The sequence below is a fragment of the Cucurbita pepo genome, chromosome 10 (genome assembly GCF_057944985.1).
Source record: "Cucurbita pepo subsp. pepo isolate OVF chromosome 10, ASM5794498v1, whole genome shotgun sequence".
Lineage (NCBI taxonomy): Eukaryota > Viridiplantae > Streptophyta > Magnoliopsida > Cucurbitales > Cucurbitaceae > Cucurbita > Cucurbita pepo.
In genome coordinates, this window is record NC_141807.1 from 17,977,624 (window position 1) to 17,996,709 (window position 19,086).

At 33.0% G+C, this 19,086-nt stretch overlaps 1 pseudogene across 1 annotated transcript; it reads right to left on the reverse strand.

Annotated features, from left to right (window-relative positions):
- Positions 1–4,259: 4,259 nt before the first annotated feature.
- LOC147790926 (uncharacterized) lies at positions 4,260–6,751 on the reverse strand (annotated as a pseudogene). The gene is made up of 2 exons (XR_015422617.1): positions 5,536–6,751; positions 4,260–4,610 (listed from the first exon to the last, which is right to left on the reverse strand). The product of XR_015422617.1 is annotated as an uncharacterized LOC147790926 (transcript).
- Between the last annotated feature and the right edge of the window lie 12,335 nt (positions 6,752–19,086).

Below are 19,086 nucleotides of genomic sequence, written 5' to 3' on the forward strand. Positions count from 1 at the left end.
TAATTACTATAACAAAGTAATTCAAGTCAAAACAATAATCAAGTAGAACATGCAATAAATCACAATAATAATTTTGAAATTAAATAGAAAAGAGTCAGAGAAAATGACACCGTAGTTTTATAGTGGTTCGGTCAAACTCGACCTACTCCACTCCCCAAGCGCCTCTTGGGAATTTGAATAAAGAACTTTCTCGACTCTTTCCACGGATCTGAGCCAAACCGCTACACCGCTCTTTTTACGAGTTCAAGAGCAAACTCAATCCTTTCCACGACGCAGGATCAAACCGATACAAATATTTGAGTTTGATAATAACACACCACAACTCTCTCAAAGAGTAGATTTACAATTTGGGATACTCACAACTATTTCCTCACAATACAAAAATAATCCCTCTCAAGAATAAGATGAAAAGAAATAAACTTGTAAGCTTGGAGAGAGCAACAAACAATGGAGACTTTGAACAAATGAGGATTGGAGAATGTATGTAAGTTGTGTATTTTAAAATGTGGGGAATATGAGTTTATATTGGGGAGAAAAGTGGCAAAATGTAGGATTGAATATTGACCATTAGATTGTGTTAGGAATAATGGAAGGTGGAGATTAAAAGTAAATAAATAAGAAAATTTTCTAAATTCATTTATTTCAAAATTTTAATATAATAGTAATATAATATAATAATAATAAAAAGTTATGTGATTAACGGTCAAATGAATTCAAAATTTATTATAAATATAATAATATAATAATAATAAAAACTATGTGAGTAACCACCAAAATTTTAAAATATAATAATATAATGATATAATATAGTAATAATAAAAATCGATGTGAGTAACGGTTAGATTCAAATTTATATTTTGTAAAAATAACTTTATTTAAAAATATAGTAATAAGAAAAACTCCACCATTTGTTACTCTCCCAAAATCATAAATGTCATACTTTGATATATTTTGATTTGTCCATCATTTTGATTTTGTTGCCACATCATCACGTCGGGTATGTTGTCTCGACTGTAATTTCTTCGTTTTAGCTCTGATTTGAGTAATTGAAAAGTTGTTGAAATTGTTATTCCCGACCTTATACTGTGGACAGTTCAAAATACTGAAAATAATTAATAATTAAAAAGTAGGTTTGTTATCATCAAAACATCAATTAATTGATTGAAATTAATCAAAGTGAGATCAAGGCCAAAAAGCCAACAATCTCCCCCTTTTTGATGACAACAAACCATTTCAAGAAAAATTCATAAAAACCAAGGTAATACACCATCCATGTAATAATACCAATACATGCTAATATATTATCATAAATTTTACTCAACCACATTCTCCCCCTATATTAATGCCTCAAGAAATTATGAAAACATCAAACAAGTAAAGGATTCATAAATAATAAAACAACAAACTTAGAGCATATTTTTCTTAATTTTCTCCCCCTTTGTAATCATCAAAAAGAACAATGGAAAGAGAATACATTTAAGAATGACATAATGGCTCCCCCTAAAAACATGCATTAAAAAATTTATAAAATTCAAGATATATCACAACGAATAATACCAAGCTCAAGCCTATTTTTGCAAAAAATTTCTTCATTCAATGGCTTGGTGAAAATATCGGCTAGTTGATTATTAGAGTTTACAAAATCAAGAATAATATGTCCATTTTGCACATGCTCTCTAATAAAATGATGTCTAATGTCAATATGTTTAGTTCTAGAATGATGAATAGGATTTTTAGTTAAATTAATAGCACTTGTATTATCACAAAATATAGGCACACTATTAAACTTTAATCCAAAATCACAAAGAGTTTGTTTCATCCAAAGAATTTGAGCACAACAACTAGCAACCGCAATATATTCCGCTTCGGTAGTAGATAAGGCAACCGAATTTTGCTTTTTACTAAACCAAGAAACGAAGGAACTACCAAGAAATTGACAAGTTCCACTAGTACTTTTACGATCAAGTAAGCTTCCGGCAAAATCCGCATCAGAATATCCTACCAATTTAAATTCAACATTTCTAGGATACCACAATCCTAAGTCAATAGTTCCAAGCAAATATTTAAATATTCTCTTAACCGCATGTAAATGAGATTCCTTAGGACAAGATTGAAATCTAGCACACAGACACACACTAAATATAATATCGGGTCTACTAGCGGTCAAGTAAAGTAAAGATCCAATCATACCTCGATAAGCTTTAATATCCACACTTTTACCTTTTTCATCATTGTCAAGCTTAGTGGATGTGCTCATGGGAGTTCTTGCAATCTTACCTCCATTGAACTTGAATCTTTTGAGCAGATTTTAGTGTATTTCTCTTGATTGATGAAGATACCATTCTTGAGTTGTTTGATTTGAAGTCCAAGAAAGAAACTAAGTTCTCCCATCATACTCATCTCAAACTCACTATGCATACATTTAGAAAATTCTTCACATAAAGAAGGATTAGTAGAACCAAATATGATATCATCCACATATATTTGCACTAATAGCATATCGTTTTCTTTAATCTTAATAAAAAGTGTAGTGTCGAGTTTGCCCATTTTAAAATCATTCCCGATAAGAAAATTACTAAGTCTATCGTACCAAGCTCTTGGAGCTTGTTTTAAGCCATAAAGAGCCTTTTTCAACTTATAGACATGATGAGGAAATTCTACATTTTCAAATCCGGGAGGTTGTTCTACATAAACTTCCTCCACAGTATAACCATTCAAAAATGCACTTTTCACATCCATTTGATATAATACAAAATTTTTGTAAGAAGCAAAAGCAAGTAACATTCTAATAGCTTCTAATCTAGCAACGAGTGCAAAAGTTTCTTCATAATCTATGCCTTCCTCTTGACAATAACCTTGAGCTACAAGCCTAGCTTTATTTCTAATGATATTCCCATTTTCATCCATTTTATTTCTAAAAACCCATTTGGTTCCAATAATAGAAGTATTAGATGGCCTCGGGACTAATTCCCAAACTTTGTTCCTTTCAAATTGATTTAGCTCTTCTTGCATGACTAAAATCCAAAACTCATCATTTTCGGCATCCTTAAGACTTTTTGGTTCAATTTGAGAAACAAAAGCAAGATTATTAAATAAATTAATAGAAGAGCGAGTTTTCACACCTTGTTCGAGATCACCAAGAATCAAGTCTTTGGGATGAGACAAGGCATACCTCCATTCTTTTGGCATTGATGAAGAACCTTCTTCCTTTAAGCTCACCTCTTCTTTACTCGTAACCATTTCTTTGCCGTTGTCACTAACGAGTAAATCTCCAAAATTTCTTTCTAAATCATCACTACAAATAGACTCATTAGAAATATTATTGCAAGATTCATCAAATACCACATGCATAGATTCTTCTAGTATAACTAGAGTTCTCTTATTGAAAATTCTATAAGCTTTACTAGTAGATGAATAGCCAAGAAAAATACCAATATCCGTTTTTGAATCAAACTTTCCAAGCTTTTCTAGGTTGTTCAAGATAAAACATTTACAACCAAAAACTTTGAAATACCCAACATTCGGAATTTTGTTATGCCAAAGTTCATAAGGAGTTTTATTTAATGAAGGTCTAATTAAAACTCTATTTAAAATATAACAAGCGGTATTAACGGCTTCCGCCCAAAAATATTTAGGTAAATCATACTCATTTAACATTGATCTAGCAAATTCTTGTAAAGTACGATTTTTCCTTTCAACCACACCGTTTTGTTGAGGAGTCCTCGGAGAAGAGAAGTCATGAGAAAGACCATTATCTTCACAAAAATTTTCAATGGCAACACTATCAAATTTTCCTCCATGGTCACTCCTAATTTTAGTAATTAAAAATCCTTTTTCATTTTGAACTCTTTTTACAAAACTAGCAAATCTTTTCAAAACATCATTCTTATGTTTTATCATCAAAACCCAAGTAAATCTTGAAAAATCATCCACTATAACAAAAGCATAATAATTTCCTCCATAACTAGCTATTTTAGAAGGGCCAAATAAGTCCATATGGAGTAGTTGAAGAGGTCTAATAGTAGAAATCATATTTTTAGATTTGAAAGAAGACTTAGTTTGCTTACCCATTTGACAAGCGTCACAAATTTTATCTTTTTCAAATTTAAGTTGAGGAAGACCTCTAACTAATGAATTTTTTGAAATATTTGAAATCAAGTACATACTAGCATGTCCTAGTCTTCTATGCCATAGCCAAGAGTTATCAAGCAAAACCGAAAGACATTTATCATTTGTAGGACAATCATTCAAATCAATAGTATACACATTATCATCTCTATTTCCTACCAACAAAACTTTTCTATCACTAGCATTTTCAATTATGCAATTATTCTTATCAAATACAACTCTAAAACCTTTATCACATAATTGACTAATGCTAAGTAAGTCATGCTTTAAACCATCAACTAACAATACATTTTCAACGAGAGTACAAGAGTCATTACTATAGTACCCTTACCAATTATTTTACCCTTCTTGTTATCACCAAAGGTTACTAAGCCACCATCCTTCTTGGAAAGATTCACAAACTTGGATGGATTACCCGTCATGTGTCTTGAGCAACCACTATCCAAGTACCACTTATTTTTCTTGGAGGCTTTCAAACAAACCTAAAAACAAGGATATTCAAAATTGACATTTTGGTACCCATACTTGTTTGGGTCCTAGAAAGTTAGTGTTCACAAATTTAGGAATCCATTTCATATTTGCATTCATATTAAAGACATTGTATTTAGATAAGTAACAAGAATAATCTTTATGTCCAAACTTACCACATGAAAAACAAACAACATTATGCAATAATTTATTTCTTGGACTAAATTTGTGTATTCTATTTTTATTCGAAAAATTATTTTCTAAAACATTGTTAAATTTTGTATTTTGAGAAACTTTTCTTCTTAGAGGAATGTTTTGAGAATTTTTCAATTTAAAGCACTTAGGTCTAATATGGCCTTCAACACCACAATAATGACATATAGGCACAAATCTAGATTTATCATACTTAGATACAAATTTACTATTAGATTTAGACAAGATAGGGGATGCTTTAACAAATATTGTTTTAGAACTTGAAGGGGTAGAACATTCATCAATATAGCCTAATCCTCTTTTATCACCATATGACTTACCTCCTTGAAGTATTTTATCTAATTTTTGAGCACCTATTGTTAACATTTTAATAGACTCCTTAGCCCTACCAAGTTCTTGCAAATTATTTGATTCATTTTCTTTGAGCAATTTAATTAATTTATCTTTTTCACAACAATCATGCTCAAGAGACTTGACTTTATCAATTAATGCATTTTTCTCATCACAATCAAATACATGCTTTTCACAAGGTACATCAATTTTAACAATATTATGATACTTCTCTTTTAAGTAAGAAATTTCATTTAGTAAAGACTTATTTTCAATAATTGAAGTCTTATATTTCTTTTTAAGCACAACATACTTTGAACTAAGTTTTTCTAAATCAATTGTCATCTCATCAACAAGTTTAAATAATTCATGATAAGAAAGAGATTCAAGAGTTACCTCATCTTCTTGTTCATCTTCTTGTTCATCCTCTTTGTCACTATGAGCCATGAAGCAAAAATTTGCTACTTCTTCATCACTTCCACTTGCACTTTCATCACTATCATCCCAAGTAGCCTTCATTGCTTTCTTCTTGGATTTCTTAGACGATTTGAGGAGAGGACAATCCGTTCTTATATGACCCGGCTTTTTACATTCATAACATATTACCTCATCGTTTTTGCTCTTTTCACCTTTTGACTCTTTGATTTGTGAAATGTTTCTTGAATTGTTTCTTCCTTTTAATAAAATTTTTATACTTACGTGTGAAGTAGGCAACATCATCTTCATCAAGGACGTCCTCATCTTCAGAGTCAACTTTGATGGACTTTAGGGCTATACTTTTCTTCTTTTTGGATTCTTCTTCCATGTGCCCGTTCATGGTAATCTCATGTGTCATGAGAGAACCAATGAGTTCATCCAAAGGAAGCTTTGTGAGATCCTTTGCTTCTTGAATCGCCGTCACTTTTGCCTCCCAACTTTTAGGCAGAGACCTAAGAATTTTTCTTACATTTTCGGAAGTAGAATATACTTTTCCAAGATTTTTCAAAGCATTTAAAATATTAGTAAATCTAGTAAACATATCACCAATAGGTTCATTTTCCTCCATTTTAAATAGTTCATAATTATGAACTAACATGCTAATTTTTGTTTCTTTAACTTGATTGGTTCCCTCATGAGTTACTTCAAGAGTTTTCCAAATTTCATATGCCGAAGAACACATACATACTCTATTAAATTCATCATTACTTAAGGCATAATACAGACAATTGATAGCACTAGCATTCAAAGAACATTTTTTCATATCATGCTCATCAAATTCATTTTCTAATTTAGGCACCTCAATATTATTAACAATTTTTATTGGAATGTAAGGACCATTACTAACATTTAACCACAATTGATAATCAACGGATTGCAAATAAATTTTCATTCTAGCTTTCCAACATGTATAATTTGTTCCATCAAAATAAGGTGGCCCAGAAGTTGATTGTCCTTCACTAAAACCATTTTTAACACGTAGGTTTGCCATTAGCTCGAACAATAAAGTTTAGATAAAAAATCTATGGGAGCAACCTGCTCTGATACCAATTGTTGGATCGGTATGGCAACCCTAGAGGGGGGGTGAATAGGGTTTTAACGATAAAAGTGTTTAAACGTCATTAATTTTTTTTAATGATGAAACTTTTTTTACAAATAAGTAGAAGATGATAATTACTATAACAAAGTAATTCAAGTCAAAACAATAATCAAGTAGAACATGCAATAAATCACAATAATAATTTTGAAATTAAATAGAAAAGAGTCAGAGAAAATGACACCGTAGTTTTATAGTGGTTCGGTCAAACTCGACCTACTCCACTCCCCAAGCGCCTCTTGGGAATTTGAATAAAGAACTTTCTCGACTCTTTCCACGGATCTGAGCCAAACCGCTACACCGCTCTTTTTACGAGTTCAAGAGCAAACTCAATCCTTTCCACGACGCAGGATCAAACCGATACAAATATTTGAGTTTGATAATAACACACCACAACTCTCTCAAAGAGTAGATTTACAATTTGGGATACTCACAACTATTTCCTCACAATACAAAAATAATCCCTCTCAAGAATAAGATGAAAAGAAATAAACTTGTAAGCTTGGAGAGAGCAACAAACAATGGAGATTTTGAACAAATGAGGATTGAAGAATGTATGTAAGTTGTGTATTTTAAAATGTGGGGAATATGAGTTTATATAGGGGAGAAAAGTGGCAAAATGTAGGATTGAATATTGACCATTAGATTGTGTTAGGAATAATGGAAGGTGGAGATTAAAAGTAAATAAATAAGAAAATTTTCTAAATTCATTTATTTCAAAATTTTAATATAATAGTAATATAATATAATAATAATAAAAAGTTATGTGAGTAACGGTCAAATGAATTCAAAATTTATTATAAATATAATAATATAATAATAATAAAAACTATGTGAGTAACCACCAAAATTTTAAAATATAATAATATAATGATATAATATAGTAATAATAAAAATCGATGTGAGTAACGGTTAGATTCAAATTTATATTTTGTAAAAATAACTTTATTTAAAAATATAGTAATAAGAAAAACTCCACCATTTGTTACTCTCCCAAAATCATAAATGTCATACTTTGATATATTTTGATTTGTCCATCATTTTGATTTTGCTGCCACATCATCACGTCGGGTATGTTGTCTCGACTGTAATTTCTTCGTTTTAGCTCTGATTTGAGTAATTGAAAAGTTGTTGAAATTGTTATTCCCGACCTTATACTGTGGACAGTTCAAAATACTGAAAATAATTAATAATTAAAAAGTAGGTTTGTTATCATCAAAACATCAATTAATTGATTGAAATTAATCAAAGTGAGATCAAGGCCAAAAAGCCAACACCTCCCACGTGCAGGTACATGCGCTTAAGGGGGAAGACTAGCACTGTCACTGCTGCAACTATGGGTTGACTCGATGGTGTAAAAAGACAGGCAAATTTTTCACAAAATAAAACAAAAAGAAATTAAACCATATTATGCAATATATTTATATCATATTAAATTAGAGTTCATATATAAGTAGTTAAAATACAAGATAATAGTTAAAACACAAAATAAGGAAGAAGACAAAATATTTAAAAACAAAAGGGTTAAGTACGGTGGGTGAGGCATGTCTATGGCACCTGCTCCAGAATCCGCTCCCAACCTTGATCCGTTTCTTATTTACGTGAAAAACATGGAAATCATAGAGTAAGTACAAAAACTGAGTAAATAGCCTATTTATAGACTTTTAATCGTATCCTTCATATGCTAGGGTACACATTTCTTTACTTTTTATGGATTTTGTTGCAAGTATTTAGGCCCTTTGGTTCTTTTCTCAAGTGTTCAACTTATGTGTTCTTAGATGGAGGACTTTGGTGTTTGATTTTGAGGTTTGAACCTTGGTTCTGATCTAAGGGTCTTAGTACTAAGGTTCTGGTTTCTTGCCTTTAGAACTTCGATGTTGATCCATGTTCTAGTCCTTGATCGTTGTCTTGTTCTTGGTTAAATGTTCTTGTTTTGTTCTTAGTTTGTTCTCCAAGACACTTCTCCTATATTTTACGGTACTAGTCATGAATTTGACAACCTGTGTCCAAGGCTTTGTACGTTCCAAGCAACATAGTCTTAACCTACATCCAAGGCTTCATGCGTTCCAAGTGACATAGTCAGATCCCGCACTAGGACTTCATACGTTCTCTGGGATACTGTCTGAAAACCTATGCCCAAGACTTCATATGTTCCAAGCGGCATAGTTTAAATACCTACGCTCAAGGCTTCATACATTTCAAATAGCATAGTCTGTAAACCTATATCCAAGACTTTTTACGTTCCAAGCGATGTAGTCTGAATCATGAACATACTGTATCATGGGAGGTTTAAGATTTTCTTGAGTTTCTCAGAGGACTTTGGTCCATTATACTTGAGTCCTATCTAGAATTCTTCTTATTTTGGTAGTGGTAGAGTTTTCATGACATTTTCCTTGGTTCACAATCATTCTTTACTTTTCTAAGGTTCTTAATTTATCGAGGCGTAAATCATAACTTATGAACATTAACAAGCATGAGTCATTCAAGATGTCATGAATTTATAAAATGTTCTTAGATAATTCTAGAAGAATTTTGGATCTTTAGTAAGAGTTACTTGAGATATTTTCTTTAAGCGTTTCTTAGGCCCTAACTTAGTTTAGGTTCTAAACTTGCTCGAGTCAACTTGAAATTCTTAACATGCTTTTATATTCTTGAGAATAAGCGTTACAAAAAGTAAGTAAGTAATTTGGAGGGTGTTTAGACTTTGAATTATCTTTAAAAAGTCCTAGGAGTATTTTGGTCATTTTACCTTTAATTCTTGATTTAGCTAATGTGTTCCAATAGCTTTCAAACTTTACAAAAACAATTAATAATCATAAAATAAGATCTATTATAAAGTTTCATAGTATTTGGAGGTCATCTAGGCCATGAACCGAAGATAAGTTACTTTAGGGGCATTATGGTCATTTTTCGCCGTTACTTGGTTTAGCTACTTAACTTTAACTAATGACCACAAAAGTTCATATATAATCTTAACATGCCATAATATTCTATTAAAAATTTATAGGTTGCGAAGTTAGTTTAGTGGGTTATTTTAACATTACTTCAATAACGAGCAAATTGAGAAGTTCAGGGCTTTAACTCACGGTTCTTGGTGTTTTTCTTTCATATTTTCTTAATTCATACTTGGGCTAAGGTTTATACAGAAATCCAAGCAACTCTTACAATTATTTCTTAAGAAAAATCTAAGATGCCTACTTACGTCATTGACGTTCGGGACCTCTGTTCTCGAGCTCTTGGTATCCAAATTACTTAAAAAAAAAAAAAAAAAAAAAAGACAGAATCCTTAGAGTGTCTAGTTTCTAAAATTATAAAGTTTTTCATAACGATGGGTCTAGAAGAGATTTAAAATTGAGAAAAATCGAGGAAGGGTCGAGTTGTGGGTTGACATGGCCGGTTCAACTAAACTAGCCACGTCATTGTCTTCTTCCTTTAGCGCGGGTAGTGTCTCTGCCACCTGAAAACTTGACTCTCCAGTTTAATGCATTTTTCTCTTGATTTCTTCGTGAAACTTAAAGATAGTATTATAAGGAAGAACTAGGGATTGATTTCATACCTTTTTGTGGATCCTAGCCTAAGTTATTCACCTCCAAAGTTTGTCGAAAAACTATTTCGTCACAGGAGTTCAAACCAAAGAACTCATTGGGTAGCCTGTAATAGCCCAAAAAAAAAAATAATAATAAAAATAAATAAACAAATAAAAATAATTATAAAAAATATGTACATCAAAATAATAATATTTCATAAATAAATAACTAAAAAAGGATTACTTAAGAATAAAAATAAAAAATAAAATAAAATTTACTCACCTCTCTCTACTAACCTCTCATCCCAACCACATCCTCTTTCCTCAACCCCACAATATCATTCGTACAAATAAAAAAAAAAAAAGTCAAGTTTGAGAAAGAGTAAAGGGTTTTTCAACAGAAGCATATCATGCACATTTACTTGAGAGATTTTGGTACGTTATTACGGTAAAATCCTATCTTATATTTCATTTTTCTTTTATAATTATGGTTATAAGAAATTAATTTAGGATCAAAGTTGTAATAATCAGATCCCATATCCAATTAATTAGATTTTTGTTAGCATTTTAAGTTATAAGAAATAAGATTAGAATCAATAAAATTTTAGTGGGCAGATCTATAATAGTTGGCAGATCTATAAATTTCTAAGATTGTAGACAAACCATCTATTAAAATTGGCCAGTAATATCATTACATAATTGAAAATGTTTACAAAATGAAAATTTATTTACAGAATAAAAATAATTAGGAGGGAAGATTGAGGAAAGATTTGTTAAAATGATTAAAGAATTGAAAATCTATTTACAGAGTAAAAATAATTAGAGAGAGGGAGGAGGGAAGATTGAGAAAATATTTGTTGAATATAATTTAAAAATAAAACAGTAAATATTAGAGAGCAAGTAACTCCATTAAATTTTGTCTAGTTGAAAATAACATTATATATATTACACTTCAAGACTTTTAAGCATCACCAATGTAAATTAGAGAAATAATTTCATAGAGTTCAAACTTGAAACTGATGTCATGGGCTCACATAGGTTGATTTGGATTTCAAAGGACGGAATCGAACTCTCGTTAAGGATATATTCATGACAACGACTTAAGCTAACCAGGTAAGTGACCTTACTATCGGCTTGGTTATATTTGATGTTGACACGTATCATGTGGTTCTGCATGTGTCATATATATTGATATGTGTGAATTGTCTGTGGATCGATATGCTTATGATATGTTATGTATGTGTTATAATATGTGAATTGTATGATAATAATCACGATACGATGTGCCCAATGATATGTTTGAGATATGATACGAGAAGGATGCACAAAACAAAATGTAACGATAGGAGTAAGATATGTTCATGAAACGTTAAGGTTAGGTTACATACCAAAGTACTATGGATATGAGAGTTTGATAAAAGAATACGGGTAGGTTATGGGTAGAAAGGGATATGTTTGTGATTGATTGATAGAACGATAGCGTTAGGGTATGTTCCTATGATGATATGATTATGATACGACATGTGAATGATATATATATATATATATATATATATATATATATATATTGTCATATGATATGAAATATGTTATGGTACGAGATATGTGATAAATTGACATGTTTATGATATGATATATTGTGATGCAATATGTTATGGTATGATATGTATATGATGAAATGTTATGTTAAATGCATGAGACGTTATGTTATGTCTCCTAAATTGTGTGTATACAACTTGATATGAATGCCATGAAATCACGATAAATGACATGAAATATAACCCCGATAGAATTATGTATGATATGAGAACTGAAGAATGAGAAACGATATGATATGAAAAATGATATGATATGTACAGAACGCTAGCGAGGTTGTATTAAATGATAATGAAAACGGAAAAATGTTGGGACATCATGCATTATGTGTGCTCATGCATTGGGGGATACCCCTATTCCATCATGAGGGTACGGACGCGTACATCCACGAGGCAGGCGAAGTATCATTATGTTTTACATAATGTTGTCGTGACAATTACTAATTCTAATAGGTGTTGGCAGCAGTAGAGCTACCAGAGAAGGCTCGTCCGACAAGAAAAGGGGGCCAACGGTGTGTGAACTATCTGGTGAGCCATACCCGCACGTATGGGCTGTGTGTAGAGCATATAATACACATCCAAGCTGCCCATTAGAATAGTGCTGTAAGAAAAATAGACTGATATGATAGGTTCCGTCATAGCATTTTGCATGTTCTTGTTGCATAACCTCCAATAGTGGGGTTACTTACTGAGTATTTCTTTAAATACTCAAGTCACATACTACTACATTTTTCAGATTAAGGCAAGACATTCTTGCACGGCTGACGACGACATCGCAACTCGAGACCATGGCACATGCATAGAGTATTAGTATTTATTTTCTTAGATTAGGCTAGAATAGGATGTTTTAATTTAAACATTTATTTATTTTATTTAGTATTTTGTTGTGTCGTTTTAAAGGTGTTTTCAAAACATGTAAGTCCATGGCTGTGTTTTAAGGTTAAGGTTATGTTTTATGAAAATCTAAATGAAATATTTCCGCATTCATGTTTATGACATGTATACCGTAGCAACCTTAAATTAAGTAGAAAATTTCAGATTGTTACACAACCGATTCTTGAGATTTTTAGAGCCCGATTTCTTCATAAAATTTCTTCCTTATACTCCCCTCTAGCTAAAGGAATTGTTTTGGAAGAAGTCTTTAAGTGTGTGACCTTAATTTTTGAAATTCTTCGGTTTGCAACTCACCCGAAAATGCGAATTTTCATTTTCTTGGATACCTTGTCCTAGGAAGTTTTAGCTCTCGAGTTCTTCATCAAGATTACTCATATTAATCCTCTTTAAGCTAAAGGAATGCTCAATTTTAAGAAAATTGGGCGGTAGATGGGAATTCAATCCTTAACCCCAATTTGTACTTGAAAATGACTTTATTCAATTGGGCACTCTCCAGGACTTGTTAGCCTTCGTGGTCGTCTATGAAAATTCTTCTTGAAAGTGTAGAAAGCAAATGGGATGAGTATCACTCGACGAACTTGCTTGTAGGCTAGGGATGATTTTCTCAAGTTATAAGTTTCTTCTTCAATGGCGGCCACAATTGGGAATTGGTATTTGAGGCTCTTTCAACACTCGATTCCTTCCTAAAACTTATGAGTAATATTGTTTAGAAGGTGTAAGAACAAATTTGAAGAAAAAATGGTAGACAATTCTCTCGAATTTTGATGAAACCAATGAAACCAAAGAGTAGAAAACTCAAAATATAAAAGGCTATAACTTACGATTAAATTAACTTGATTCTTGTTCCAAATGGTTGCCAATGTTAGACGAACACGACTCTCCACAATGGTATGATATTGTCCACTTTGAGCATAAACTCTCATGGCTTTGCTTTGGGCTTCCTGGGCTTCCCCAAAAGGCCTCTTACCAATGGAGTTAGTATTCCTCACTTATAAACCCATGATCATTCCCTAAATTAGTCGATGTGAGACTTCCATCATCCAACACCTCCCCTCGAACAAAGTGCGCCTCCCCTTAATCGAGGCTCGACTCCTTTGGAGTCTTAGTCATTTTTGACTGCCTTCGAGGAGGGGCTTGGCTCCTTCTCTTTAGGAGTTCTTTGTTCGATATTTGAGGATTTGAGGATTTACCAATCTATTGGCACGACTAAGTTTAGGGCATCGCTCTGATACCATGTTAGACGAACACGACTCTCCACAATGGTATGATATTGTCCACTTTGAGCATAAACTCTCATGGCTTTGCTTTGGGCTTCCTGGGCTTCCCCAAAAGGCCTCTTACCAATGGAGTTAGTATTCCTCACTTATAAACCCATGATCATTCCCTAAATTAGTCGATGTGAGACTTCCATCATCCAACAGCCAATACTTCATGCTTGATAGAGAGAACTTAAACTAACGTTGAAACTTCCAGAATCGTCATAACTTTTTTATATTTATGTTGGAAATATCTTCTCTGGTCAACGAACAATCGATCACCCATTTGAATTCTAGACATTGGATGTGATGAGGTGTGTCTCCTCCAAAACATACTCAAATTTGGTAAGGATCCGTTGAAAATAAAGATATGGAGGATTTGCTGATAGTTGCTAATTTATTTTCTAATCTGTGGCATTTCGTAATTATCTTGAAGTTCATGAGTATTTTGGTAATTTTCTATTTTGTAAATATTTTATTTTTTTATTCTGAAAAACCTAAATTTATTTTTAAAAATCTTTACTAGTCATTTTTCCTTTTTTAGTCCCTTAATAAACAATTAAAAATTTGGGAATTATGTTTACCCTTTCCTTTTCTATCATTTTCAAGGCCTTAAATCTTTGATTTTTTTTTGGTTACGATATTGAAATTACTTGTTTAAGGCTTTTGTCTATGCTTGAATGCTTAATTCCCTTTCTTGGATCCTTTACTTCTTATATGGGTGATTTAAATTCACTTGAGTTACTTTTATCCTTACTTTAAGTATTACAAGCACTTTGGATGTCCACGTAACGCTCACTAATAGGTCTCTACACACACGTTCAACAGTTTGATCTCCAACGATGACGGTGCCTTGGTTTTTATATAGATTATCCTTCATCCACCTTGTGGTAGTATTGTTTTGGGTAATCAAGAGTTTTGTGGTAGTATTCTCCTGCTTCATCCTTGTGATTCACAAAATCATGGAATTTTCAAAATGTTGATGATTCGTTTTCCTTCAATTTTCTTGTTCGTTCTTTTGTTTCGTTTGCTTAGCTCTTGTTCGTTGTCGAACAAGGAAAAGTGTCACCCATGAGATTAAGTCAAATAAGCATGGAAATGTGTTCTCCATATGGGATTATGATGGCAAGATTGTGTACGAAGATATTATTGAAGCAACAGAAGACTTCGATATTAAATATTGCATTGGCACTGGTGGGTATGGAAGTGTCTATAGAGCAAGGCTTCCAAATGGGAAGGTCGTAGCTCTAAAGAAACTCCACACCCGTGAATTCCAAGAGACAACTCTTTTCAAAAGTTTCCAAAATGAAGTTGATATGTTGAAAGAGATAAGGCACAAGAACATCATTAAACTTCATGGATATTGGCTCCATAAACGTTCCATGTTTCTCATTTATGAATACATGGAGAGGGGAAGCCTATTTTGGGTGTTGAGCAACGATAGAGAATCGGTGGAATTGGATTGGAAGAAAAGATTGAAAGTCATACAAAGAGTTTCACATGCTTTATCATACATACATCATTATTGCATTACTCCAATCATTCATCGTGACGTTACAACGAGTAATATACTTTTGGACTCAAATCTAGAAGTTTTTTTTATCTGATTTTGGTATCTCGAGATTACTTGATCGTGAGTCATCTTATCATACAACAGTTGGTGGAACTTGTGGATATATAGCTCCAGGTGAGCACATATTATAGTAATGATGAATGAATTCTTAATTTATTTTCTTAAATAATTAATTTTGATTATTTTTCTTTTCAAATTCAGAATTAGCATACACTATGGTCATAACTGAAAAATGTGACGTCTACAGCTTTGGAGTGGTGGCATTGGAAGTAATAATGGGAAAGCATCCTGGAGAATTATTTACTTACTTGTGGTCTAAATCTACGCCACGTATATTAATCAATGATTTGTTAGACTCACGACACAAATCTCCTTTACACCAAATTGGAGTGGCACAAAGTATACTTCTCACATTAACATTGGTCTTTGCATGTCTCCACCCAGATCTAAAAGCCCGACCTACAATGCAACATTTGACTCGAGAATTCAACATTCGAAGGCCCTATCAGGATGAACTTGTATTTAACGAGATTACAATTGAACAACTTGTAAGACAAGAGATATTCTATGTACGTAAGATTTAGAAACTATTAATTTAGACTATGCATTTTCTTTATTTATGTGTATGTGTTGCACTAACTTTGACGCTATGGTATGAATCCCAAAACAATGACACCTCAATTCTATTTCAAGAAATAAAGGAACTTGATTAAAATTCCACAACATTTGAAATACTAAACCTCGACAAGACTTTGCTACACCTCCATAGAAAACATGGTCAACCATCTGAACACCCTTTGACATTATAGAGTATTACAAATATTAGTAAATGAACCAAATTCTTGTGTCGAAAAATGCATATACATGCAAAAATGGTTATGATATCACATGGTTAAGATATTGGATAGAGATTGTTGCCTCTAAAACTATTCCCGTGACAATTTTGAAATTATAGAATAGTACTGAATTATGGAATAGTATTGAAATTATGTAATTCCATTTATGCATTAAAACAAATCCAACATTAAAACAAATCCAAGGAAAATATTGAAAAATTGGATTTTCTCAATGTACCAACCAAAAATTGGGGCGACCATAAAATTGGTAAATTGGTAAACGCAAAAATTCTAGCGACCGCCAGAATTTTCGCTACCCACAACAGTGAACTCATTGGATAGCTCACTCTTGTTCAGCCTTCAGCCCACGACTCCTAGAGCACCTCAGATCATCTGTAAACGTAGAAATGAAGAAAAAAATCGAATAGGAAATCGAAGTTTCCCAACGAGAACCCGGTGAGAGACTCACGGCCTTGAAACCTCAACTCCGACCCCTGAACCGACCAACCAACACGACGGAAGTGACCACCGGCCTTATACACACCTACGCAGAGCAAGTATACTTTGTGAATAGTCGTCGCCACCATCAGAAACGGAATTTGAAAATAACAATTTTGAAGGAAACGAGATCTTTCTTCCCCGACGTCCATCAGCCACGAAATTTTGTGGGAGAGAAGAGGAGAGACAAACCGAGAGGAAGAGGGAGAAAAATGATTGAAATCGACGTCAGAAACAACGAACAGAGGAGAGAGAATCGGTGCTGAAAAATCACACAGGGAGTCGGGTAAGGAAGACAAGATCCATCAGACCTGGGTCTACCGAATCGAAACCTGAGAACCCAGTCTAGCGCTTCAGCCCAAACCTGCAGCGGCCCAAGAATCCTCGGCCCAGCCGCAACCCACTTCGTAAACCCGAACCAGACCCATGCCTACAGTAACCCGAGGCCTAAGTCCTCTCGACCCAGAACTCATGTAAGGACCGGGCTAATGTGATGGGTCTAAAAGACGGGTAAATTTTTCCATCTTGATAAAACCATTAAAATTTAAAACATAATTTACATTATGTCAAAATAGTGCGTGTACATAAGTAATTTAAAATACGACATAATGGTTAAAACACGAAATAAGAAACAAATACAAGACATTTTAAAACAAAAGGGTTGAGTATGACAGGTGAGGTTTGTCTATGACACCTGCTCCAGAGTCCGCTCCTGACCTCGACCAGCTCCTTATCACCTGAAAAAAATGGAGAATAAGGAATGAGTACAAGACTTAGTAAGTAGCCTACTTGTAGGCTCTTAATCGTGTCCTTGATATGCTAGGGTACCACATTCTTTGTTCTTGTTGTAAGTACTTAGGCCCTCTATTTCTTGTTCTTGACTTGGGGTCCTTATCTTGATCTTGAAGACCTTGGTCCATGGATTCTAAAACCATAGTTTTACTTTAAGGGCCTTAGTACTATGGTTCTTGGTTCTTGGTCTTTTGTTCTTGGTTCTTGTCCTTAGAACTAGAATCTTGATTCATGTTCTAGTTCTTGATCTTTCTCTGCTTCTTGGTACTTTCTAGGTTCTTGTTTTGTACTTGATTCGTTCTCCAAGACACCCCCCTACGATTTACGGCACTAGACATGCACCTGACAATCTTGTGTCCAAGGCTTCATGCGTTCCAAGCGACACAACCTTAACCTACGTCCAAGACTTCATGCGTTCCAAGCGACGTAGTCTTACCGCATCTTAAGGCTTGCCCTTCGATACGGTCTGCTAAACCTATGCCCAAGGCTTCGTGTGTTCCAAGAGGCATAGTCAGAAAACCTACATCCAAAGCTTCTTACATTCCAAGCGATGTAGTCTTACTACTACATCAAGAGCTTGCCCTATAATACAGTCTGCTTAACCTATGCCTAAGGCTTCATGCGTTCCAAGCAGCATAGTCTTGATGGTGTTAATACAACATATGCGGAAACAATTTGGATCTTAGGCACTCTTAGAACATCAATTATAGTAAACAACTAGCATGTTCATAAGTATTAAAACTCATGGTGTTTGAGTACTAACCTTTTGTAGTTCAAATTCCTTTTTCCTCATGAACCGGTTTTGAACCACCACTAGTATCTTCTCCATTATTCTCTGGCCTTAGAACGGGATTGTGGAATCGAGTGAGTGATTAAACTTAGGAGGGATTTAGTATATATGAAGAGAGAGAGTTTGTGAGAGTTTTTCTCAAGGGAGAAGTTACATGTACCTTGATCACTCAATTTATAGAGTCATATTTATATGTTCATGCAAATTTGAGATCACCAAATTTTGATACTCAAAATTCCACTCAAATGTTTGGGATTATGTGACAAGCATGTAAGTTTGAGTTAACCAAATTTTGACAATCAAAATTCCACTCAAATTTGTGGAGTTTATTTGGCAAGCATGCAAGTTTGGTTAAACCAAATTTTGATACCTCAAAATTCCACCAACTCAAACATGGATTTTTCCATTTAAGTGAAATTTTAATTCAACAATTAATTTGAATAATTAATTTAAAATTAAAGTAATATTAAATGATTAATTAAACTATTTAATTAATATTTAATATTAATTCAAAGTCAATCTTAATCAATTTCGACACATATTTTATTAAAATATTTAAATCTTATTTAAATATCTTTGATTCTCTCTTTTTGTTTAATTCATAAACAAAACAA